Here is a 27,946-nt window from a genome sequence, read left to right as displayed (position 1 = left end):
GTAATTGGTTGCCTCTGGAGGTGGATTGGGGGTGGCGAGGTGGGTTGCTGGTGGGCTTGAATGGAAAGGGATGAGACTGAAGTTTCTAAGACAATGAACACATCCTATATATTGATTGTGACTGTGTATAAATTTTAAAAAATGCATCAAATAGTACACTTTAAGATCCACGCATTTTACTGGCAATATTAAAATTTCAATTATATATATATGACACTGGTATGAGTATGCATTTAGAAAATTCCACTCTTTTTGCCCATCTATGTATGAACAGAGATGCTACAATTGTGGCTATTTTCCAAAATTATTTATACAAGCTTATTGAATAGATAAGGTATAGGTGGGGTTTCAACTAGAACACCTGACATAAGCTGACTGTTACCCAGAGTTATGCAAATACCTTTCAGAATAGATATGGAAAGAAGAAACAAGTGAGAACAATTCCCCTGTGGTGATGTGTGACAGTCACTCAACTGGGTTTTTCCCCCTCCGGTTGCTTTTCCTGTAGAAAGAAAGCCATGTTAAAAGGCATATGGGAAGGAGAGACAGAGAAGGTCAGAGTTGAAATGCAGCATTCTTGCCACCCCTTGTCTTTTCAGCAGCCTTGGCAGAGATGCAGGGTCCTTGGGCTCAGTGGGGGCTGGGTGGGGGAGGGAGGTGGAAGCCACCATGGGTGTGGAATTGCAGAAGAGCCTGAAGTTGGCTCAGATGGTAAAGAATCCACCTGCAATGCAGGAGACCTGGGTTTGATCCCTGGGTTGGGAAGATCCCTTGGAAGAAAGCATGGCATCCCACTCCAGTATGCTTCCCTTGAGAATCCCATGGACAGAGGAGGCTGGTGGGCTACAGCCCATAGGGTCGCAAAGAGTTGGACACAACTGAAGTAGCTGAGCATGCACGTTCTTAAGGAGCTCACTTTTCCAGGTCAGTTCCTCTGCAGCCTTTTTGGACGTGGTCCTCTCTGATGACACTGTCAGAGGCTCTTTCCTCCCCCACTGGTAGTGACATAGATCTCTGCTGGCTGTGATGGAGCAGAGAGTGGGATTTGAGTTCAACCTCTGGCCCTCATTCTATTTTTTCAAACATTTTCTTGGTTGGGAAATGATGAGTCATATCAAGGATCAATAGACAGGATAAAGGGCAAGGCTTTGGGAAGATCCAAAGCCTGGTTCCGTTGTTCAGTTGGGTAATGTCCAGTTTTGCCAATTGTTTGCATAATTTTCCAATGAAATTGTCTGTTTCCATGGTTATCCAGTGGGTTTATCAATGCTTACATAACAAGATTGTGGTAAGAATTTATGTTTAAACTGATGTATAGATATACATAGAAAACTGGCTCAAGTGATGGCATCTGGTATATTGTCAATGTCATAATGCAATTTTGTTCATACTGCACCTCTTAGTTTTTCTCTGCAGAAAAATCTATCTGTGATATGCTAGTAACTGAAAAGATTTACTGGGTTTTAGGAATGCCTCCTTACCCTTCCAAAACAAAAGTTCATACACTCACTCACTCACTCACTCATATACTTCAGCCCTTTATTAATGCATGCTACACATCCCCATATGTGAAATGCCGGGCTGAATGAAGCACAAGCTGGAATCAAGATTGCCAGGAGAAATATCAAAAACTGCAATTATGCAGATGACACCACACTTATGGCAGAAAGTGAAGAAGAACTAAAGAGCCTCTTGATGCAAATAAAAGGGAAGAGTGAAAAAGCTGACTTAAAACAACATTCAGAAAACTAAAATCATAGTATCTGATCCCATCATCTCACAGCAAATAGATGGGAAAACAGTGGAAACAGTGACAGACTTTATTTTCTTGGGCTCCAAAATCACTGCAGATGGTGGGTGACTGCAGCCATGAAATTAAAAAAATCCTTGCTTCTTGGAAGAAAGCTATGACCAACCTAGACAGTGTATTAAAAAGCAGGGACATCACTTTACCGACAAGTGTCTGTCTAGTCAAAGCTATGGTTTTATCAGTAGTCATGTATGGATGTGAGAGTTGGACCCTAAAGAGAGCAGAGTGCTGAAGAATTGATGTTTTTGAATTATGGTGTTGGAGAAGACTCTTGAGACTCCCTTGGACTGCAAGGAGATCCAACCAGTCAATTCTAAAGGAAATCAGTCCTGAATATTCATTGGAAGGACTGACACCGAAGTTGAAACTCCAATACTTTAGCCACCTGATGCTAAGAACTGACTCCTTGGAAAAGACCCTGATGCTGGGCAAGATTGAAGACAGGAGGAGAAGGGCATGACAGAGGATGAGATGGTTGGATGGCATCACTGAATCGATGGAACATGAGTTTGAGGAAGCCCCAGGAGTTGGTGATGGACAGGGAAGCCTGGTTTACTGCATTATATGGGGTCACAAATAGTCGGATACGACTGAGTGACTGAACTGAACTGAACACATTCCCAGGTAGGCTGCCTAAAAGAAACCAACAACAAAATTTAATTCTTACTTTCCCACTGGCTCAGTGGTAAAGAACCTGCCTGCCAGTGCAGGAGACACAAGAGACACGGGCTTGATTCCTGGGTCGGGAAGATCCCCTGGAGAAGGAAATGGCATCCGACTCCAATATTCTTGCCTAGAGAATCCCGTGGACAAGAGGAGCCTGGCAGGCTACAATTCATAGGGTCACAAAGAGTTGGACATGACTGAAGAGACAGCATGATTCAGTTCAGTCACTCAGTCATGGCCAGCTCTTTGCAACCCCATGGACTGCAGCGTGCCAGACTTCCCTGTCCATCACTAGCTCCTGGAGCTTGCTCAAACTCATGTTCATTGAATCGGTGATGCCATTCAACCATTTCATCCTCTGTCGTCCCCTTCTCCTCCTGCCTTCAATCTTTCCCAGCATCAGGGTCTTTTCCAATGAGTCAGCATCAGTCCTTCTAATGAATATTCAGGACTGATTTCCTTTAGAAATGACTGGTTGGATCTCCTTGCAGCCCAGAGGACTCTCAAGAGTCTTCTCCAATACCACAGTTCAAAAGCATCCATTCTTTGGTGCTCAGCTTTCTTTATGGTCCAACTCTCACAACCATACATGACCACTGGAAAACCCATAGGTTTGACTAGACAGACCTTTGTCGGTAAAGTAATGTCTCTGCTTTTTAATACACTATCTAGGTTGGTCATAGCTTTTCTTGCAAGGAGTAAGCACCTTTTAATTTCATGGCAGCAGTTACCATCTGCAGTGATTTTGGAGCCCGAGAAAATAAAGTTTGTCACTGTTTCCGTTGTTTTCCCATCTATGTGCCATGAAGGGATGGGACCAGATGTCATGATCTTTGTTTTATGAACATTGAGTTTTAAGCCATCTTTTTCACTCACCTCTTTCACATTCATCAAGAGTCTCTTTAGTTCCTCTTTGCTTTCTGCCATAAGGGTGGTGTCATCTGCATATCTGAGGTTATTGATATTTCTCCCGGCAATGTTGATTCCAGCTTGTGCTTCATCCAGCCCGGCATTTTGCATGATGTACTCTGCATATCAGTTAAATAAGCAAGGTTACAATATACAGAGTTGACACACTCCTTTCTCAATTTGGAACCAGTCTGTTGTTCCATGTTCAATTCTAACTGTTGCTTCTTGACCTGCATACCAATTTCTCAGGAGGCAGGTAAGGTAGTCTGGTATTCCCATTTCTTTAAGGATTTTCCACAGTTTGTTGTGATCCATACAATCAAAGGCTTTAGTGTAGTTAATGAAGCAGAAGTAGATGATTTTCTCGAATTTCTCTTGCTTAATCTCTTTCACTATTAAAGAGACAGTATCAGCACAAATTGTATTAGTATCAATATACTATTTTAAAACTCTCATCTTGTTTTCATATCATCACATTTGAACTGGTGATCATAGAATTTTATGAAACAAATCTGGATATTTATGAGAGTAAAAGGACATCATTGCTTAGGTGAGGCAATGATCTGGGATTGACTTGAGCACACTGGCTATAGGATTACCCTAACCAGGGGCTGAGATCTATATGAACAAGTATCAGTTTTTCTTAGCAGATGATGAAATTGAGTGTCATGTCTTGCTCAATATCATCTGTGAGTGACAGAGTCAAGATTTAAATACAGATAATCTGAAGCTGAAACCTGTGAATTTTCTAGAATAATACAATTTATTTTAAAAAGAGTCATGTGGAAGTCTGTACTTTCTGTTCTGTTGGAATTTTGCTTTATTAAATATTACATTGGCTAGAATTCAAACACTTTTTCATGTATAACTTTTTGGCTTAAGCTTCATTGTAATTAGACTTAAGAAGCATCATAAGTATCTTTGTTGTAAGTGCCTTACAACATTATGGAAATGCAAATTTCCATAGCCAGAAGTAATCTTTGCTACTGAGTTGAAGTATAATCGCTTAGCCTGATACTTAAGGTCCATTATTATTAGACCAGAACTCCCTAATTCTTTTCTCTATGCTTTCACAGAGTGAGGAACTTCCACAGTCTCCTGCAGAGAGACATATATGGGGGAACATTTCTGGTCTTTCTCTTTTCACTCTCTTCCTCACATCTCAAAGGAGTTAACATACCTGGCAAGATCTGGGGTCTGCCTTACAGAAGCAAGTGTGTGCTTTTGAGTAGACCGCACATCCTGACAGCCTTATGGCTCTACAAGCATGATTTACTGTAGGTAGATCCAGCCTAAAAAGTGCAGGGGCTGGGGGGAATTCCCTGGCAGTTCGATGGATAGGATTCGGAGCTTTCACCCCCAGGGCCCTGGTTCAATCCGTAGTCGAGGAACTAAGATTTCGCAAGCCATGTGGCACTGCCAAAAAATAAACAAATAACACATTATTTATTATATTTAAATGTAAGTTTTTGAAAAGTCCGGGGGAGTGGGGAAGAAAACTTTACTTTGGCCCCATTCTAAAATTCCCCAGAGACTACTGGATGAGGAGTTGTAGATAACTTGTGAACATGCCTAGAACTGATATTTATGTCCCTTTTGCATAAATTCTATATGTGTTGGCTTTCTAGGCCAAAAACTTGGAGAAAAGGAAGGATAAAGGGATGGATACCTGAAGCCCATACAGTCACTCTAAGACATCCACCCGTGCTCTTTGTCACTGAGCCCATAAAATAGATCGCTATTCTTAAGCACAACATGACTTTTATGTCCCCATAACTAAGTCACTCCCTGTCCTGAAATGGCTATGGATGCCATTAAGGCTAGTTTATTATTTTCCTAGGGGTGCTGAAACAAAGTATCAGAATCTGAGTGTCTTAAAACAATAGAAGTTTATTTTTTTACATCTCTGGAGACTAGATGTCTGAGATCAAGATGCTAGCAGAGCTTTCTCCCTCTGAAGCCTCTGGAGTAGGATCCTTCTTTGTCTCTTGTTGGTTCTGGTGGTGGCTGAGCATCTATGATGCTTCTTAGCTGGTAGATGTATCATTCTACTCTGCTTACATGGACACATAGCATTCTCTTCTGAGAAATTGTGTCTTCCTACCACCTTCTTAGAAGGACACTAGTCATTGGATTTAGGGTCTACCTTAAACCGGTAGGACCACATCTTAACTTGATTGCATCTGCAAAGACCCTATTTCTAAGTAAAGTCACTCAGGCACTGGGAGTTAGGCCTTGAACATGTCTTTTTGAGGGACACAATTCAACTCGGTACAGCTAGTATTTCTATTTGTTTGCCAGATTCAATCTCTTCCCTACTTTCCAAGAGTATCACTACAGCTATTCTCCCCTGTCTTCTTGTATCATCAGTTCTCTTACCCTCTCTCCAGGGTCTTCTTTGTTAGAATACAACATGTGGTTACTGCTTGCATATTTAAACAAACCAACAAACCTCTCTCTAACTCTGTGCTAGTCAAGATTCTCTAGAGAAATAGAAGTTATAGGATGAGGATATATAAATATATATATATATATAATAAAATATGTGTGTATATATATATATTAATATAACTATACATATATGTTTATCTATCTATCCAACTACTATATGCAGAGAGAGAGAGAGAATTAAAGAATTGTCTCACATGATTGGGCTTCCCTCATAGCTCAGTCGGTAAAGAATCTGCCTGCAATGCAGGAGACCTGGGTTCAATTTCTGGGTCAGGAAGATTCCCCTGGAGAAGGAAATGGCAATCCACTCCAGTATGCTTGCTTGGAGAATCCCATGGACAGAGGAGCCTGGCAGGCTATAGTCCATAGAGTCACAAGAGTCGGAGATGACTGAGCCACTGACACACTCACAGGATTATGGAGGCTGACAAGCCCCAAGATTTGCAGAGTGAGTTGTTGGTAAGCTGGAACCCTGGAGAACTGATAGTGTAGATTCCATTTCAAAGGTCATTATGGAAGTGCCAGTGTTTCAATTCAAGTTCAATGGCAGGGAAAACCCTAAGTCCCAGTTCAATGGCTGGCATACAAAAAAATATTTAAAATAATTATTAGTTTACTCAGGGGAGGATCAGCTTTTTTGTTCCATTCAGACCGCCAACTGATTGGTGAAGCCCACCCACATTAAGGAGAGCAATCTGCTTAAATCAGCCTACTGATTTAAGTGTTAATTTCATCCAAAACACCCTTATAGACACACCTAGGATAATGTTTGAATAAATTTCTGGGCACCAATGGCTAGGTCAAATCAACACAGACACTTAACCTCTACACTCTTCTTTCTCATTCTTCTTTTTGTCTTTAGAGCAAAAACTCTCAAAGATAGGACTTGACTCATTGCCTTTAATTGCTGTCATTCATGCCTGATCCCATTCCAATTAAGCTCTTACCCCACCTCAATCACAGAAAAGACCCTTTTCACGGGCTGATTACCTCCACATTCTGAATTTCATCAACTTAGTTGATGTTCATTAAAAGAAGGATAATCATCTGTTTTCAAGGTTCTATTTTTATCACTTAGGAGACTGATAAGTGCATAGTAGGTCTTCAGTTAGTATTTGTTGAATTAACAAATAACTTTTTCTTCTCACTGACATTCAACACATTTGATCTTCGCTTCTTTAAATTGTGTCTCCCCTTAGCTTTCCAAGCCAATTCTGGTTTTCTTCCCAATTTGTTGGATGTTCTTTTTCATTCTTCTTTGTTGTTTCCTATTCTCTCAGCCTCTGAGTTAAAAACATCCAAAGGGACTTCCCTGGTGATACAGTGGATAAGATTCCACCTGCCAATGCAGGGAACATGAATTTGGTCCCTAATCTGGGAAGATTCCACATGCCATGGACCAACTAAGCCCATGTGCCACAGCTACTGAGCCAGTGCTCTAGAGTCCGCAAGCTGCAACTACCAAAGCCCATGAACCTAGAGCCTGTGCTCTGCAACAAGAGAAGCCACCACAATGAGAAGGTTATGCACTGCAATGGAGAGTAGCCCCTGCTCGCAGCAACTAGAGAAAGCCCATGAGCACCAACAAAGACCCAGTGCTACCAAAAATAAATAAATTAATTTTTCTTAAAAAGAACATCCAAGGGGGCAGTCTCTGGTCTCCTTGTCTTCGACACATCATTCCTGAGGCGATTTCATCCACTGTAGTAGTTTTAATCCTATTCATATGCTGATGACTCCAAATTGCATGTCATCACTTATTTCTTGAACTCAGAACCTCTCCATGCTATGCATGCATGCTAAGTCGCTTCAGTCATGTCTGACTCTTTGTGACCTCATGGACTGTAGCCTGCCAGGTTCCACTGTCCATGGGGAGCCTCCAGGCAAGAATACTGGTGTGCGTTGCCATGCCCTTCTCCAGGGGATCTTCCCAACCCCGGGATTGAACCTGTGTCTCTTAGGTCTCCAGCATTAGCAGGTGGGTTTTTTACCACTAGCGCCACCAGGACTTCTCCACTCAAGTGTTTAATTGAGCTCAAGTTAAATATGACCAAATATACACTCTCTATCTTCTCCCAAAGATGCTCTGTTAATGCCCCACTCTTAGTCAATCAACAAATATTATCAGCTCTAACTTCAAAATATATCTGGGATCCAAACACTTCTCTTCACTTCCAATGTTTAGAGCCTGACTCACTCATCTCCAGCTTTTAAAACTGATCTCCAGTTTTTAATCATCACTTTCTCAGTGAGGTCTTTCTGCCACCATATTTGCAATCTCAAGTTATCTCTTCCAGACATACCAAGTGATGAAAAACCTTATCCACTGCCTGACCATATTTTTCTCTATCACACTTATTACTAATTGTTATTGAATTTGAGTCTCCTGCATTGGAGGTAGATTGTGAAGCATAGATACAGATATATGTGTGTACGTGAGCTATGGTTTGAATTTTTTCATCATCTCAAAATTCATACACTGAAATTCTAACCCCAAAAGTGATAGTATTAGGAAGTAGGTCTTTGTGAAGTGATTAGGCCATATGAGAGCAGAGCCCTTATGATTGGGATTAGTGCCTTTATAAAAGAGACTCAAGAGGGCTATCTCATCTCTTCTGCTGTGTAGGGTTGCAGATAGAAGAGCCTAGGAAGCAGACTCTCATGATACATCACAAGTACTTTGATCTTAGACTCCCCAGCTTCCAGATCTGTGAGAAATAAATTTCTGTTTTTTATAAGCTGCCCACAACTGGATATTGTTTTTGCTTTGGCTCCATCTCTTCATTCTTCCTGGATTTTTTTTCTCCACTGATCTCCAGTAGCATATTGGGCACCTACCAACCTGGGAAGTTCATCTTTTAGTGTCCTATCTTTTTGCATTTTCATACTGTTGATGAGGTTCTTAAGGCAAGAATACCAAAGTGGTTTGCCATTCCCTTCTCCAGTGAACCATGTTTTGTCAGAACTCTCCACCGTGACCAATCCATCTTGGGTGGCCCTACCTGGTATGGTTCATAGTTTCATTGAGTTAGACAAGGCTGTGATCCTGTGATTGTGGTCTTCATTCTGTCTGCCCTTTAATGGATAAAGATAAGAGGCGTATGGAAGCTTCCTGATGGGAGAGACTGGCTGAGGGGAAACTGGGTCTTGTTCTGATGGGCAGGACCATGTTCAATAAATCTTTAATCCAATTTTCTGTTGAAGGGCGGGGCTGTGTTCCCTCCTTGTTGTTTGACCTCAGGCCAAACTATGGTGGAGCTAATGAAGATAATGGCAACCTACTTCAAAAGGCCCCATGCAGGCATTGCTGAACTCAGTGCCCTGACCCTGCAGCAGAACACCGCCGACCTATGACACTGCTGGAGACTTCTGGACACTTACAGACAAGTCTGGGGCAGTCTCTTGTGGGGTCACTATTCCTTTCTCCTAGGTCCTGATGTGCACAAGTCTTGTTTGAGTCCTCCAAGCATCTCTGGCAGGTATGGGGTTTGATTCTAAATTTCACCTCTCCTACCGTGTTGCTGGGGCTTCCCCTTTGCCCTTGGACATTGCGTATCTTTTTTTGGTGGGTTGCAGCATTCTCCTGTCTATGGTTGTTCAGCAGCGAGTTGTAATTTTGGAGTTCTCACAGGGGAAGATGAGCTCACGTCCTTCTATTCCACCATCTTGTCAATCTATATCATCAAACAGAAGATGGCAAGAGTGAGCATCAACATTTTAGGAATCAGTGAACTAGAATGACTGGAATGGGTGAATTTAACTCAGATGACCATTATATCTACTACAGTGGGTGGAATCCCTTAGAAGAAATGGAGTAGCCATCATAGTCAACAAAAGAGTCCGAAATGCAGTACTTGGATGCAATCTCAAAAATGACAGAATGATCTCTGTTCATTTCCCAGGCAAACCATACAGTATCACAGTAATCCAAGTCTATACCCTGACCAATAATGATGAAGAGGGTGAAGTTGAATGGTTCTATGAAGACCTATAAGACCTTCTAGAACCAACACCCAAAAAAGATGTCTTTTTCATCATAGGGAACTGGAATGAAAAAGGAGGAAGTCAAGAGATACCTGGAATAACAGGCAAATTTGGCCTCAGGGTACAAAACAAAGCAGGTCAAAGGCTAACAGAATTTTGCCAAGAGAATGCACTGGTCATAGCAAACACCCTCTTCCAGCAACACAAGAGAAGACTCTACACACAGGCATCACCAGATGGTCAATACTGAAATCAGATTTATTATATTCTTTGCAACCAAGGATGGAGAAGCTCTATAAAGTAAGAAAAAACAAGGCCAAGAGCTGACTGTGGCTCAGATCATGAACTCCTTATTGCCAAATTCAGACTTAAATTGAAGAAAGTAGGGAAAGCCACTAGACCGTTCAGGTATGACCTTAATCAAATGCCTTACAATTATACAGTGAAAGTGACAAACAGATTCAAGGGATTAGATCTGATAGACAGAATACCTGAGGAACTATGGACAGAGGTTCGTGAAATTGTACAGGCGGCAGTGATCAAGATCATCCCCAAGAAAAAGAAACGCAAAAAGGCAAAATGATTGTCTTAGGAGGCATTAAAAATAGCTGAGAAAAGAAGAGAAGTGAAAGGCAAAGGAGAAACGGAAAGATATACCTAATTGAATATGGAGTTCCAAAGAATAGCAAGGAGAGACAAGAAAGCCTTCCTCAGTGATCAATGCAAAGAAATAGAGGAAAACAATAGAATGGGAAAGACTAGAGATCTCTTCGAGAAAACTTGAGATACCAAGGGAATATTTCATGCAAAGATGGGCACAATAAAGGACAGAAATGTTATGGGCCTAATAGAACAGAAAATATTAAGAAGAGGTGGCAAGAATACATAGAAGAAATATACAAAAAAGATCTTCATGACCCAGATAATTACGATGGTGTGATCACTCACCTAGAGCCAGATATCCTCTAATGCAAAGTCAAGTTGGCCTTATGAAGCATCACTAGGAACAAAGCTAGTGGAGGTGAAGGAATTCCAGTTGAGCTGTTTCAAATCCTAAAAGATGATGCTGTGAAAGTGCTGCCCTCAATATGCCATCAAATTTGGAAAACTCAGCAGTGGCCACAGGACTGGAAAAGGTCAATATTCATCCCAATCCCAAAGAAAGGCAATGCCAAATAATGTTCAAACTACTGCACAATTTCACTCATCTCACATGCTAGCAAAGTAATGCTCAAAATTCTCCAAGGCAGGCTTCAACAGTACAAGAATTGTGAACTTCCAGATGTTCAAGCTGGATTTAGAAAAGGTCGAGGAACCAGAGATCAAATTGCCAACATCCGTTGGATGCGAGAGAGTTCTAGAAAAAACATTTACTTCTTGACAGTAAATTTCAATACGAATTGCATTCTTTTGTTAATGATGATACTCATGGCATCCAGAGCACTGGAACATAGTAATTGCTCAATAAATATGCTTTGAATAAATACATCCCTTCCTATTCCTTTTAAGAAAAATTTTTCCCCATGACGTACTTTATTTTTTTATGCAGATCAATACATTTATTTATTTTTTCTTCTAATTTATTTATTTTAATTGGAGGCTAATTATTTTACAATATTGTAGTGGTTTTTGCCATACATTGACATGAATCAGCCATGGGTGTACATGAAATTAAAGTCCTATCTCATCTTTCAAGGCCCTGCTTATATCATCTTTTTCCTAAAGGTTTTGTAAGTCTTTTCAACTAGAATTAACCATGCATTCCTTGGGCTTTCCAAAAAACGTTGCTTTTATATTTTATCAAATGACTTCTATGCCCTAGACTCGCACATGCTCTCTCATTTAATAATGTATTCCAACCAGTAATACAATGCCTATGAATTTTCAACAAATGTTTTGCAAAGGATAAATAAATTCTCATTAAAGCCTTATAAGAAGAAACTAATAATGCCTAATATAATGTATATTGTCACCGTGCTTATTTAACTTATATGCAGAGTACATCATGAGCAATGCCAGGTTGGATAAAGCACAAGCTGGAATCAAGATTGCAAGGAGAAATATTAATAACCTCAGATATGCAGATGACAGCACCTTTATGACAGAAAGTGAGGAACTAAAAGCCTCTTGATGAACATGAAAGAGGAGAGAGAAAAAGTTGGCTTAAAGCTCAACATTCAGAAAACGAAGATCGTGGCATCTGGTCCCATCACTACACGGCAAATAGATGGGGAAACAATGGAAACAGTAACAGTCTTTATTTTTAGGGGCTCCAAAATCACTGCAGATGGTGATTGCAGCCATGAAATTAAAAGACGCTTACTCCTTGGAAGGAAAGTTATGACCAACCTAGGTAGCATATTAAAAAGCAGAGCCATTACTTTGCCAACATAGGTTCATCTTGTCAAAGCCATAGTTTTTCCAGTAGTCATGTATGGATGTGAGAGTCAGACTATAAAGAAAGCCGAGCGCTGAAGAATTGATGCTTTTGAACTGTGGTGTTGGAGAAGACTCTTGAGAGTCCCTTGGACTGCAAGGAGATCCAACCAGTCCATCCTAAAGGAGATCAGTCCTGAATATTCATTATAAAGACTAGTGCTGAAGTTGAAACTCCAATACTATGACCACCTAATTCGAAGAACTGACTCATTGGAGAAGACCCTGATACTGGGAAAGACTGAAAGCAGGAGAAGGGGACAACAGAGGAGATGGTTGGATGGCATCAACCAACTCAATGGAAATGAGTTTGAGTAAGTTCTAGGAGTTGGTGGTGTACAGGCAAGCCTGGCGTGCTACAGTCCATGGGGTAACAAAAGGTGGGCACGACTGAGCGACTGATCTGAACTGTATGAAGAAAATGAGTTTCAATGGCAGTAAGCATCTTATAGAGCATTTTATAGTTGGTGAGTGAGACTCAGGATGGAACTCAAGGTCTTTGGCTCTAATTCTAGTGCATTCATCACTTCCGTATACTCTCTCACTCACATGGGTCATAGTTCCCTGCCTAGATATAAATGAACAAGTTTCCCACATGGACTGTAACACCAATGTGCTTCATTCTATAGGAGAAATATTGAGCTACTTTATGACTTGGGGACAAAAACTTCAAGTTTTGTATTACTGAATCAAAACCTTATATCACTCACCAGTTTGGTTCTGTGATTTTCTTGAAAATCTTTTATTGCTATGAGAAGCAATACAATTAGAAGCAGTGAGTGTGGTTGAGAAGGGAAGGCTGGTACTACCAGATGTCAAATCACTAAGAAATGAAAACAAAACAAATAATAACCATAAGAAAAATAAGTGTAATAAGAGAGGTAAGGAAAAGATCAACATTAAGAAAGTCATAGTAGGAAGACTGTAAAGAGAGAAAGATAAGTCTTACGTATTTATATAAAATATAAGAGCAATTTTGGTTAATGGGACAGAGGGATGTATAACACAGGTTTTCAAAACAATCTCATTATGTTATCCTTTTGCAGGTACATACGGTTCGTGATCACTCTTAGTTTGATCTGAACGTGAATCAAATCTCAAGTTTATTGCTAAAAAATTATAACTTAATTGTGGCTCAAAATTACTTTGGAGAGACTTTTACATCTGATAAAGATGAAGTTATCTCTCTTAGAAAAACTAATGATTTAAAAAAATACTATAATGCCTTTTGAGACCCTAAACATCAAGCAGAGTAATCACTGAGAGAAAGCAAATGAAGTAAGTGCTATGCCTGCCTCAGCCTACTGCAGTAGGATAATTTCTATTTAGTAACATGTTCCTAGTAAGTTCAACACTATGTCTTATCTATCTATCTATATCTATACACATATATATATATATAAATTTTACAAATACACACTGAATTTCTACTATATAGAAGATACTGTTCTAAATGTTTGAGGAAGAACATATACAAGCCAGAAAGGTAATAGGCTGCATATATGTTTTGGTTATTTGCATAAGAGTGATCGGGCAAAGGTTCAAGTACAAGATATAATATATATAAAATAAAGATAATTCCAAATCAGTATATAGAGCTCTGTCATTCTTTTTAATGGCCAATTAATATAACATAAAGGGAAGAATCTAGATTTATTTGGTTGTTGTTGTTGTTGTTAAGTCACTAAGTCATGTCCAGCTCTTTGTGGTTACATGAACTGCAGAACGCCAGGCTTCCCTGTTCTTCATTATCTCCTGGAGTTTGGTCAGCTTCATGTCTATTGAGGCGGTGATGCTATCGAACCATCTCCTCCTCTTGAAGATACTTTCTGTGCTTTTTATTCTCTGCATTTTCACTTTTCACTAGGCCCCACAAATGACATGCACGTATGTGATATTCGTTCAGTCGTGTCCAACTCTTTGCGATCCCATGGACTGTAACCCACCAGGCTTCTCTGTCAATGGAATTCTCCTGGCAAGAATATTGGAGTGGGTAGCCATTCCCTTCTCCAGGGAATCCTCCTGACCCTTGGAGGACGTGTGGGAACTCACGTCTCCCACGTTGCAGGCAGATTCTTTACAATCTGAGACACCAGGGAAGCCCCAATTGATTTGGTTAGTTTTACATTAATGGCATTTTAGGTCATATCCTACTTGCTGCTGTTAAAAAACAAAACAGCATTGAATACTGTTGAACATACATGAAGGCTTATCCATAATTTCCTAAAACTGAAATTGCTGAGTCAAATTTTATTTGGATTTCAATTTGATAGAAATTTCTAATTTTCCCCTGAAGTTGTACCAACAGAAACTTTCATCAGCCATCTATAAAAATGTTCCTTTTTATAAGAGTATTATGAAATTTTCAGATTTTTTTCTGTAAATCAGCTTTAAAAGTTATATTCTTTATAGTTTCACTTTCAGTTGTATATTGAGAGAGTTTACTCCACTATATTAAACAACCTGTGCACATCCTTTATTTTTCCGTTAGGTCTTTTTTTTTTTAATTTCTTACTGAGTTTTAAGAAATCATTACATGTTAAGGACATTAGCCATTATTAAGTCTATGATCCATTCTGTAAATATGTTCCCCAGTGTATCTTATCTGTATTTGTTAGTCACTCAGTCATGTCTGACTCTTTGTGACCACATGGACTGTAACCCTCCAGGCTCCTCTGTCCATAGAATTCTCCAGGCAAGAGTAATAAGTGGATTGCCATTCCCTTCTCCAGGGCATCTTCACGACCCAGGAATCGAACCTGAGTCTCCCACATTGCAGGCAGATTCATTACCGTCTGAGCCACTAGGGAAGCCCAGTGTATATACTTCCTCTTGGTTTCTGTTTGTGGCACATTTCTAGTCCAACTTTAAGGTATATTTTTTTTATGTAGTCAAGTGTTTATACTGAGTAAAATGTGAATCAAGGTCTTGAGAGGATCAATAGTACAAAGGAGTTGGTTAATGGATTGGTGATCCGAGAAGGCACAGGAATCAATTACTGGATAAGGGATCATAAGCTTGAGTGAGCTGATAGATTGAGGTGGAGCACATGGGGTAGTTCAGTCCAGTTCAGTCGCTCAGTCGTGTCCGACTCTTTGCCACCCTATGAACCGCAGCACACCAGGTCTCCCTGTCCATCACCAACTCCCGGAGTTTACCCAAACTCATGTCCATTGAGTCAGTGATGACATCCAGCCATCTCATCCTCTGTCGTCCCCTTCTCTTCCTGCCTTCAATCTTTCCCAGCATCAGGGTCTTTTCCAATGAGTCGGCTCTTCATATCAGGTGGCCAAATATTGGAGTTTCAGCTTCAACATCAGTCCTTCCAATGAACACCCAGGAGTGGTCTCCTTTAGGATGGACTGGTTGGATCTCCTTGCAGTCCAAGGGACTCAAGAGTCTTCTCCAACACCACAGTTCAAAAGCATCAATTCTTCGGTGCTCAGCTTTCTTTATAGTCCAACTCTCACATCCATACATGACTACTGGAAAAACCATAGCCTTGACTAGATGGATCTTTGTTGGCAAAGTAATGTCTCTGCTTTTAATATGTTATCTAGGTTGGTCATAACTTTCCTTCCAAGGAGTAAGCATCTTTTAATTTCATGGCTGCAATCACCATCTGCAATGGTTTTGGAGCCCCCCAAAAATTAAGTCAGCCACTGTTTCCCCGTCTATTTGCTATGAAGTGATGGGACCAGATGCCATGATCTTAGTCTTCTGAATGTTGAGCTTTAAGCCAACTGTTTCACTCTTCTCTTTCACTTTCATCAAGAGGCTCTTTAGTTCTTCTTTACTTTCTGCCATAAAGGTGCTGTCATCTGCATATCTGAGTTTATTAATATTTCTCCCAGCAATCTTGATTCCAGCTTGTGCTTCTCCCAGCCCAGCGTTTCTCATGATGTACTCTGCATGTAAGTTAAATAACCAGGGAGACAATATACAGCCTTGACATACTCCTTTTCCTATTTGGAACCAGTCTGTTGTTCCATGTCCAGTTCTAACTGTTGCTTCCTGACCTGCATACAGGTTTCTAAGAGGCAGGTCAGGTGGTCTGGTATTCCCTTCTCTTTAAGAATTTTCCACAGTTTGTTGTGATCCACACAGTCTCAAAGGCTTTGACATAGTCAATAAAGCAGAAATAGATGTTTTTCTGGAACTTTGTGGCATTTTCTATGATCCAATGGATGTTGGCGATTTGATCTCTGGTTCCTCTGCCTTTTCTAAAACCAGCTTGAAAATCTGGAAGTTCACGGTTCACGTATTGCTGAAGCCTGGCTTGGAGGATTTTGAGCATTACTTTACTAGAGTGTGAGATGAATGCAATTGTGCGGTAGTTTGAGCAGTATTTGGCATTGCCTTTCTTTGGAATTGGAATGAAAACTGACCTTTTCCAGTCCTGTGGCCACTGCTGAGTTCTCCAAATTTGCTGGCATATTGGGTGCAGCACTTTCACAGCATCATCTTTCAGGATTTGAAATAGCTCAGCTGGAATCCCATCACCTCCACTAGCTTTGTTCCTAGTGATGCTTCTTAAGGTCCACTTGACTTCACATTCCAGGATGTCTGGCTCTAGGTGAGTGATCACACCATGGTGATTATCTGGGTTGTGAAGATCTTTTTTGTACAGTTCTTCTGTGTATTCTTGCCACCTCTTCTTAATATCTTCTGCTTCTGTTAGGTCCACACCATTTCTCTCCTTTATCGAGCCCATCTTTGCTTGAAATATTTCCTTGGTATCTCTAATTTTCTTGAAGAGATCTCTAGTTTTTCCCATTCTATTGTTTTTCTCTATTTGTTTGCATTGATCGCTGAGGAAGGCTTTCTTATCTCTCCTTGCTATTCTTTGGAACTCTGCCTTCAAATGGGTATATCTTTCCTTTTCTCCTTTGCTTTTCGCTTCTCTTCTTTTCACAGCTATTTGTAAGGCCTCCTCAGACAGCCACTTTGCTTTTTTGCATTTCTTTTCCATGGGGATGGTCTTGATCCCTGTCTCCTGTACAATGTCAGGAACCTCAGAAATGATATCCTATTCATGCTATCAGAGGAGTATTGGTGATGATAAGCTTAGTGTGTGATCTTGGGAGTGGTGGCTGGGAGGAAGTTGATAACTGGAGATACTCAGGAGGAAGAAAACATAGAACTGTGTGTTAGAAGACATTCTTCTACAAACATAGAACCGACAAGTGTATGGGTGGAAAGGTTGGAAGGAATAGTGACCTATAGGATTGAAAGCAAAGTAAAAAGACTTAGTAAGTGCTCAACCCCAGGAGGTAAGAGGCTAGCATTTTATTTCATGTCATTGTTTTAATCCTATCATGGTATAACACATAAGCACTGTGGATCAAAAGTTAGGTGGAATCAGAAAATAGGTCTTGTTTAAACAGTCTTATGGACTCTGAGGGAGAAGGTGAGGTTGGGACGTTCTGAGAGAATAGCATCGAAACATGTATATTATCATATGTGAAACAGAACACCATTCCAGGTTCGATGCATGAGACAAACGCTCAGGGCTGGGGCAATGGGATGACCCAGAGGGATGGGATTGGGAGGGAGGGGGAGGGGGTTCAGAATGAGGAACACATGTAAACCCAGGGCTGATTCATGTCAATGTATGACAAAAACCACTACAATATTGTAAAGTAATTAGCCCCCAACTAAAATAAATAAATAATAATAATAATAATAATAATAAATAAATAAATAAACACACACACACAAAAAGAAAATAGGTCTCCTTTGTAGGCTTCTTTCCTTCTCTGAGGCTCAGTGTTCTCATTTGTAAAGTTGGTCTGTTGGACTAAGTGAATTATATAATCATGTCTAACCATAATATTCTATGAATTTACAGTGTCCTGAGCAGTATCACTACAGACTGATACATTTTGTACCATACACATGATGGGAGCAGGTCTGAAACCCCAGCACACTAACCAAACTATCAGATGTGGTAGACCAATTCTCCTAGTTGGCATGGGGCCACCTTCTAAGTAAGGCTGGCTCCAAGGGAGCTTTTGAAATATTGACAGCCAAGTTGGACTGAGGCCCAGAATTGAAAAGAGATCAAAAGCCTAGCTTTAAATAAAATCAGCTGGAAACACAGCTATTAAAAAAAGGAGGGAAAAAAAAAACCAGATATTGTAGGCAGGGACCTTATTTTAACATGTGAAACACAAACACTGGAGGCTGAGAATCAGACCCTTTGCCGAGCATTTATAGAAGAGGTTGAGTGAGCATTTTGATTTGTGTAATGAGAACCGGCTGTTTAAACATGTTTAGTCTCATTAACCATGAGTAGGAAGAGACATCTTTCTCTTGTGCTTGACAGGACTGTGGCAAATGTGTTTTTGTAAAAAAAGAAAAAAAAAAAAAACATCTTGAAGGTGAAATGGATAAAGCTGCCTCCACATTATCTCATTTAATTTTCATAAGATGAAGAAATAAAGCTCAAAGTGGTTGAGTATGCTTCTGAGTAACTGAGGCCCAAAATATTTCAATAACTTTTCCCAGTAAATGTCCAGGTGGAAGCCCTTAAAAGTATAAACCCAGCAGCAAGAATGAGAAGTACAGTTTGGAGTCATGTTAACAGAGAGGCTGGGAGAGGATGTGCTCCCACAGCAAAGCCATGGATCTAGACAGGATGTCTCAGCCTCAGCACTAGTGACTCTGGGTCCTCTGACATTGTAGGGTGTTTAGCAGCATCCATGACTTGGTCAGTAACACTCTTTCCCCTCGTGATGACAACAAAAATGTCTAAATGTCCCCTGAGTAGGGGCAGAATTGTGTCCTGCTATAAAACACTGAGCTGGAGAATGAAACAGCTCTGTGATGAAATGTGGTGTGGACTTGATTGCATTAAGAAAGAAGAAGTTTGTTTGCAAGAATAGAGTCCTAATGGAGCAATCCTACAATCCTGGTGTGAATGTAAATTGGTACAGCTACTATGGAGAACAGCATGGATTTTCCTTAAGCAGCTAGAAATACAGCTACCATATGATCTAGTAAACCCAATCTTGGGCATATATCTAGAGAAAAACATGGATCAAAAAGATACATGCACTCCATGTTCATTGCAGCACTGTTTACAATAGCCAAGACATGGAAGTAACCTAAATGTCCATCGACAGGTGAATGAATAAAGAAGATATGGTACCTATATACAATGGAATATTACTCAGTCATTAAAAAGAGTGGAATAATGCCATTTGCAGCAACATGGATGGACCTAGAGAGTATTATATGCAAAATGGTTGTCTGAGAAAGCCTTACAAATAGCTGAGAAAAGAAGTGAAAGGCGAAAGGGAAAGATATAGCCATCTGAATGCAGAGTTCCAAAGAACAGCAGCAAGGAGAGATAAGAAAGCCTTCCTCAGTGATCAATGCAAAGAAATAGATGAAAACAATAGAATGGGAAAGACTAGTGATCTCTTCAAGAAAATTAAAGATAACAAGGGAACATTTCATGCAAAGGTAGCCTCAATAAAGGACAGAAATGGTAGGAACCTAACAAAAGCAGAAGATATTAAGAAGAGGTGGCAAGAATACACAGAAGAACTATACAAAAAAGATCTTCATGACCCAGATAACCATGATGGTATGGTATGATCACTCACCTAGAGCCAGACATCCTGGAATGTGAAGCCAAGTGGGCCTTAGGAAGAATCACTACGAAAAAAGCTAGTGGAAGTGATGGAATTCCAGTTGAGCGCTTTCAAATCCTAAAAGAAGATACTGTGAAAATGCTGTACTCAATATGCCAGCAGAGTTGGAAAACTCAGCAGTGGCCACAGGACTGGAAATGGTCAGTTTTCGTTCCAATCCCAAAGAAAGGCAATGCCAAAGAATACTCAAACTACCACATAATGGCAATCATCTCACACGTTAGCAAAGTAATGCTCAAAATTCTCCAAGCCAGGCTTCAACAGTACGTGAACCATGAGCTTCCAGATGTTCAAACTGGTTTTAGAAAAGGCAGAGGAGCCACTGATCAAATTGCCAACATTCTTTTGACTATCGAAAAAGCAAGAGGGTTCCAGTAAAAACATCCATTTCTGCTTTATTGACTATGCCAAAGCCTTTGACTGTGTAAATCACAACAAAATGTGGAAAATTCTGAAAGAGTTGGGAATACCAGACCACCAGACCTGCTCTTGAGAAATCTGTATGCAGATCAAGAAGCAACAGTTAGAACCGGACATGGAACCACAGACTGGTTCCAAATTGAGAAAGGAGTACGTTAGGGCTATATATTGTCACCCTGCTTTTTCAACATATGCAGAGCACATCATGCAATGCTGAGCTGATGAAGCACAAGATGGAATCAAGATTGCTGAGAGAAATATCAATAACCTCCAATATGCAGAAGACACCCCCTTATGGCAGAAAGCAAAGAACTGAAGAACCTCTTGATGAAAGTGAAAGAAGAGAGTGAAAAAGTTGGCTTAAAACTCAACATTTCCTTGGGCTCCAAAATCACTGCATATGGTGACCACAGCCATGAAATTAAAAGATGCTTGCTCCTTGGCAGAAAGCTATGACCAACCTATACAGCATATTAAAAAGCAGAGACATTACTTTGCCAACAAAGGTCTGTCTGGTCACAGCCATGGTTTTTCCAGTAGTGCTGTATGGATATGATAGCTGGACTATAAAGAAAGCTGAGCACCAAAGAATTGTTGCTTTTGAACTGTGGTGTTGGAGAAGACTCTTGAGAGTCCCTTGGGCTGCAAGGAGATCCAACCAGTCCATCCTAAAGGAAATCAGTCCTGACTATTCACTGGAAGGACTGATGCTGAAGCTGAAACTCCAATGCTCTGGCCACATGATGTGAAGAAGTGACTCATTGGAAAAGACCCTGATGCTGGGAAAGATTGAAGGTGGGAGGAGAAGGGAACAACAGAAGATGAGATGGTTGGATGGCATCACCGACTCGGTGGAGGTGAGTTTGAGCAAGCTCTGGGAGATGGTGTTGTACAGGGAAGCCTGGCATGCTGCAGTCCATGGAGTTGCAAATAGTCAGACTAGACTGAGTGAGTGAACTGAACTGAACTGAATTAAGTTAGAGAAAGACAAGTATCATGCGATATCACTTATATGCAGAATCTAACAAAATGACACAAAAGAACTTAATGCAAAACAGAGACAGACCCACAGACTTAGAGAATGAAGCTTTTTCATCATTAAATTTGGAATAGCAGTATGTAGTTTTCACAGTTGTTGAGGGGTTTAAAAAGCAATGTATGTAAATACGTCAGCATTTAATAGCCTTTCAATGAACTTCGGAGATGTGAGTGTGTCTGTTTGAGAACATTTGTTGTTCATTTAATTTTAGAACATGTTATTCGACTGTAGAAATAATGTCTTGTCATCTTTATATTCATTCTTCTCACCCAATAACTTGTACATTTGTGTATGTGAAAAATGCTGAAATTTTTTAAAATATTTTTTTCTCTAGTTTTAAAACATTTAGTTTTCTGATTGATACACAATATTTTTCTTTTTAAATCTTCCATTTAACACAGAAAATTGTTAATATTTTACCAACCAAAAAGCCAGGTTTTCACAAGTTTTGAATTTGGGAGGTTTTGCTTAATTTATTACTCATTAAAGCAGACCTTGCTTGATGAAGATATAAGAGTAACTGTGACAATAAGTAACTGGTGCATGCAATAGGTTTCTGAGATGGACAGAACCTGACTTTCCACTAAAGTCACAAAAGAAGACACACAAACCCTGATGGAGAGCTGATGTTCAACATCACCCTGGGGTAGCATGAGGCATGGGCTTACCAGGAGAAGGAGCTATTGTTTTTGTTGACCTGTTATAACTGTTGTTGTTGTTGGTCAGTTGCTAAGTTTTGTCTGACTCTTTGCAACCCCATGAACTGCAGCCCACTAAGCTTTTCTGTCCTCCACTATCTCCTGGAGTTTTCGAGTTTGCTCAGATTCATGTTCATTGAGTCAGTGATGCTATTTGACTATCTCATCCTTTATCATCTCTTTCTACATTTTCCTTCAATCTTTCCCAGCATCAGGATCTTTTCCAAAGAGTCAACTCTTGGCATCAATTGGCCAAAGTATTAGAGCTTCAGCTTTAGCATCCGTCCTTCCAATGAGCATTCAGGCTTGATTTCCTTTAGAATTGACTGATTTGATCTCCTTGCTATCCAAGGGACTCTCAAGAGTCTTCTCCAGCACCACAATTCAAAAGCATCAATTCTTCTGTCCTCAGCTTTCCTGATGGGCGAACTCTGACATCCATACATGAACTACTGGAAAAACCATAGCTTTGACTACATGGACCTTCGTTGGCAAAGTGATGTCTGTGTCAGGGTACAAAGGAAAAAAAAATAGCATATTGAAATTAGGATAATTCAAACATTGTTACCTATAAGGAGATTAATTTAAGGTGTGTGTGTGGTGTAGGGAACTACAAAAGATTTTGCAAAGACCCTGTTCTCAGCAGTGACCTCTTCAAGGTCACCCTTTCAGGGTGAGGAGAAGGGGATTTACTGAAATCTGGAAGGCCAGAGAAAGTTCATGTATAGAGCGACTGCCTTGGGAGGGGTAGGGAACTGGAAGAGGACATGGCTATGCTGAAGTAATCCAATGGAAGAAATACCCTTACCTCTCTCTTCCCTTTAGTCTCCTGCTGAGGCTCCCTATTGGCTCAATTCAATCCGAGGTCAAAGGGCACAACAGACAGTCAAAGTTGCTCAAGAGGTCAGCCTCCCAGAAGAAGAGCTAAGTGGGTCTTGATGGACAAATGGAAGATGCCTGCAGTGACCAGGTCAGAGAACACACCTGGTAGAGGAGGCATTTGAATAAGTAAGAAGTGAGATTGGGGTGTGTGTGTTTCTGTGTGTGTCTGTGTTCAGTCTTCTCTGACTCTTTGCAACCCCATGGGCTGTAGCCCACCAGGCTCCTCTGTCTATGGAATTTTCCAGTCAAGAACTCTGGGGTGGGTTTCCATTTCCTCCCCAAGGGTGACTGGGGTGGTTTGGGGCTAATATTTACAGTTTGTCAAGCAAGAGCTCAGTGCTCGCTTTGCCAAAGGTAAAATGCTGTCGAGGTGAACAGCAACCTGGTCTATTTCATTTTACCTGAAGTTTGTTCTTTAATTTATAAAAATAAATGCACACATAATGTTGGGACTCCAAGTATTGGTTGATTGGGGATGCATTTGCAGATAGATTCGGGAAATCCTCAAATAACTCTTAGCTGTGTGTTTGTATGTTTGTATTAAACATTTGCAGAAAGACCTCACTCATTTAAAAGTAATTATAAGCAAACCTTTAATGAATACCTACTATAATCAGCCTCTGTGACTGGGATGAGAGGTGTACAAATGTATATATTGTGGTTATTGTGAAAACGGTCACAGCCCAGTGCAAGACACTTAAGCCAACAATGTCCCTGAGTTTAATGCTACTTTAGTAGAGCTTTGTACAAGAGAAAAGACTCAATTATATATGAAACTGCAGAGGTCAAATATGCTGTTTTCATTTCCAAGAATACTATTAACATGGTATTTGAATGGGTTCTGTGTCCATTCAGGAATGAATGATCTTACTCCACTGGAGTTTTATCCTTTGGCTTTGGAGAATCAAGTAGGTTTAATAACATACGAAGAGGCTAAGAGACATTCCACTCGACCTCAAGAAATGATTTGCCTTTTCATCTTAAATCGTAAGTGTAGACAATCTTGAAAGGCTTGAAAAGGATTATTTCTTTTTATTTATTTACATGGTCATCATCATTATTGCCACATTTAATATTTATTGAATATGGAGCAAGCTTGTGTTAAGAATGGAGTAGAATAAAGGAGAAAGCTAGTGGGCTGACATACAAAATGAGTCTCCAAACTGGAAACTATGAGATTCATTTGTGATGAGTAGATTTATGCTCCAGGGTGAGAATTGGCTGGATTCAGGACAAGGGTAGACCATACAAATGGGTGTAGATCCTATTGTGGATGAAATTGCTCTAGTTGGATATCTTTGGGGGCTACTTGCATTTCTTCATAAAGAACCAGTTTGTTTTCAGTCAATCTCTGTCTAACAAAATGGTTATTATATACTTGCACTTTGTTCAGGAACTCAGGCTAGTTTTATACAAGATAAAACAAATATCTATTTCTCAGAGGAAAAGATAATGATATCATGAGCAGACACAGAAGGCAGAGAATAAAACAGAGGCTTTGAGTGTGATTTAGTTACTTAGGTTTTAAGTTTCTAAGAAAAGAAAAGAGAAAAAAGGAGAGAAGCAAAAAACAAAGGAAGCTCAGTTCTCACTCACCATGTTGGTAAATGAGAGCTAGTCTGTCTTCACTGAAGATGTTTTATTTCAGTTTATGCCTGAGTACTAAGTTGCTTCAGTTCTGTCTGACTCTGTGACCCTATGGACTGTAGCCCTCCAGGCTCCTCTGTCCATGGGATTCTCCAGGCAAAAATACTGGAGTGGGTTGCCATGCCCTCATCTAAAGGGATCAAAGCTGTGTCTCTTGCACCTCCTGCATTGGCAGGCAGGTTCTTTATCATTAGCTCCACTTGGAGGTTGAGGCAAAACAGAATGAAATATAGGGGAAAAAATACCTGAAAAATTTCAGGAGATTTAAGTTAAAAACAAACAAACAAACCCTCAGACTCATTTGCCTTCAGAATGGGCAAAATTGACGCCAGTACTCTTCAAATACTTTTGGGATTGCTCTACCTGTAGTAAGTCCCCTGTTGGTTGCCCCATCAGTGTCAATTTCTTCATTGCCTCTGTCAGAAATGCCTTGATTTGTATTTGGGGACCCAGGTGGGTTTAGAGAAGCTGACCCCCGACCTGTCTCCAAGAGTCAGTCATCGTATTTGGCTGACATTTGATTCAGGAAGGGAGATGTGATCTAAACTAGTGCAATTAGGGTTGGAGGTGGAATTCTTTTGGTGACTTTCCAGGTGGGGCCAGGGGTAAAGAATCTGCCTGCCAAAGAAGGCAATACAAGAAACGTGGGTTCGATCCTTGGGTAGGGAAGATCCCCTGGAGTAGGAAATGGCAACTCACTCCAGTATTCTTGTCTGGAGAATCCCATGGACAGAGGAGCTTGGTGGGCTACAGTCCATGAGGTCGTAAAGAGTCGGACATATTTGAGCTTGTGTGCGTGTGATGTGGAACTCTTGCATGAGCTTCTGGGACACAGGGGCCCTCTCTGCCTCTGAAGGTTATAAGCTGTAGAGATGAGGCTAGAATTGCCATAGCCAGTACTGGTAGGAAGCCAGCCTGAGGATGGTATCACAGCAGAAGGCAGAGTTCAAGGTTTCTAAGAGAAAGGAAATGGAAATCTTGACAACATGGTAAACTTCTAAATCAAACTATACTTGAAACCCTCTTAATCTTATGGTTCTACATAGTGTAAGTTAAAAATTATTTTTGTTTTTTAGTCAGTCAAGATGTGGTATTTATTATTAATAGAATAACTAAAATGATTCTAACTGATACATGTTTAGAAACAACTCTTTTTTGCCTGTTGTTGTTGTTTAGTCACTAAGTTGTGTCCAACTCTTTTGTCCAACAGCTGTAGCCAACCAGGCTCCTCTGTCCATAGGATTCTCCAGGCAAGAATACTTGAGTGGGTATTCCCTTCTCCAGGGGAATCTTCCTGATCCAGGGATCGAACCTGCATCTCCTTCATGGCAGGATTCTTTATTAATACCACTGAGCCACCTCTTTTGTGCTTGGCCCTGTGCCAATTTTGGAAGTTATAGGGAATTACAAATTCTCTGAGTCCATTCTCCCCTCTTTCCTCAAAAGGTTGAAAAATTCCTATATAGCCTTTATGGCTTAGTTCAACTCCCTACTCTTATGTGAATGAGCCCAATCTTGCTCTGATCTTAATAAAATGAATTATATCCTCTTTGCATTCTCATCATTATAATTACAATTTACCGGAAGCACTGACCACATTGTCTTCTGGTCGGTTGTTTACATAATTACCTTCTCACAAAGGTCTCTGAATCCTGAGGGCCTAGAATAGAACCTTGACCATAGTATGTACCCAATTTTGTCAACATTGTACAAGGCACTTGCAATTCAAACATAAATGTCCTGGTCTTGGCTTTTAAAGAGACTATAGTCTAAGGATATGAATTTTGGGGGGATTGTACTTTACTAGTTGTTTATATATTACTTGTTTCTGCATACAACAGTAATTCAAACAACTGCAATATTTAACTTTATTTATGAATTATATAGAATACAACAACAACACCTACTGTGCTATTATATTATTTTCATTACAAATTTGAACACTGTGTGTGTTAGTTGCTCAGTTGTGTCCAATTCTTTACAACCCCATGGACAGTGAACCAGGCTCCACTGTCCATGGGATTCTCCAGGCAACAATACTGGAGTGGACTGCCATTCCCTTCTCCAGGGAAAGTAAACATTAGATGGGCTAAATGAAGCATAAAGCAAAGGCTTACTGATTTAGTGATGCATTCTAATGAACTGCGTTACATATGCCCTAGGTCCCCATTCCATGATGAAGACCACTGGGTCGTCAATTCAGAGATCAGTGGGAGACAGACAGGTTGGGCGTTCCAACCTGCGAGGTTTGCTCACTAAGGAAGGGAACACATGGAAGATGTACGTCTAATGCTTTGAGCCTGAGGCTTCTGGGATGGTGGGAAGAGCTATTCATATGGCTGCACTTCTCCACTTTCTGCTCTCAGTCTTCAAAGAAAGGAAAGGCTTGAGTCTCCCCTTCAACCCAGAAAAAATATCAAGTTTCCCCTCCTCCCAGAACAGTCCACAGAAAGCAGGCTTCCTGTGGGGACTAAAGGCAAATGTCCTCCGGTGAGGATTAATCCTGTTGTTTCCGCAGCATTCTGCTTGCACGGTTCCTGGCAATACAGAGTGCAGAATGTGTCTGGAATTCTACACCACTGAAACAACAGTCTTTTCTAACTTAGCCATTAGCTTTGTGTCCGTCACCCATAGTCAACACAAAGGGCTTGACTTTAACCTTGACGCCAAGAGATCTTTATTAGCTCCCTGACTCCCAATGTCTCCAACCAGGCAGAACTAAGGGGGTTCAGTATTTCATTTGCCATATGCCCGCTGGATATTTTTAAAAGGGCAGAACAAATGAACTAGAATGCACTGTCTCATGGATTTGTCTCCCCTCACGGAAGTCCCATGAGGGGTTGCATTATCCCATTTTACAAATAAGACAACCGAGGCCATGAAAATTTAATAACTTCCTCCAGAGTCAATTGACATGCTGGAGAATCAAGATTCAAACCAGGGCTCTCTGGCTTTGGTTTCTTCTTTTCACTACACTGCACTGCTGTACTTCATTAATGATGGTGGAATTATTTGTTATAAAAGGATTAGATTCTATTTTATTTGTAAGTGGATAGCAGATGCATGGAAATCATGCAGACTTTTCAGAGTCTGAAAGGGCTATAGGAATAGCGCATTCTTCCTGCAGTAGCATAGTTTTCTTTTTGCTTGTTAAGTGAATGTTTAGTTCCCCGGCAAGGTGAAATAGCTGACTCACCTGGTGGTGGCATTGAGTGTACAATCAGAGTCCTTTCTTCATGCCCACCTTTCTTCCCCCCTCCCCCACCTTCTATTCTTTATCTGGTTCTTTATGAAGAAGGAAGGGCAGGGCTTTACAAACGTAATGCATATTAACGTGTTATAG

At 40.5% G+C, this 27,946-nt stretch overlaps 1 long non-coding RNA gene across 1 annotated transcript; it reads left to right on the top strand.

The window, feature by feature from the left end:
• The first annotated feature begins 614 nt into the window (after nucleotides 1–614).
• Nucleotides 615–26,152, top strand: LOC145505132 (uncharacterized). The gene is made up of 7 exons (XR_014052888.1): nucleotides 615–924; nucleotides 9,739–10,228; nucleotides 11,818–12,570; nucleotides 19,384–21,194; nucleotides 22,900–23,044; nucleotides 23,812–23,943; nucleotides 25,814–26,152. It is a non-coding gene; the product is annotated as an uncharacterized LOC145505132 (long non-coding RNA).
• The last annotated feature ends 1,794 nt before the right edge of the window (nucleotides 26,153–27,946 follow it).

Source organism: Giraffa tippelskirchi, chromosome 1 (genome assembly GCF_054371585.1).
Source record: "Giraffa tippelskirchi isolate mGirTip1 chromosome 1, T2T-mGirTip1v1.2.pri, whole genome shotgun sequence".
Classification (NCBI taxonomy): Eukaryota; Metazoa; Chordata; class Mammalia; order Artiodactyla; family Giraffidae; genus Giraffa; species Giraffa tippelskirchi.
The sequence above is the reverse complement of the archived record's forward strand: the minus strand, read 5'-3'. Positions and strand labels throughout refer to the sequence as shown.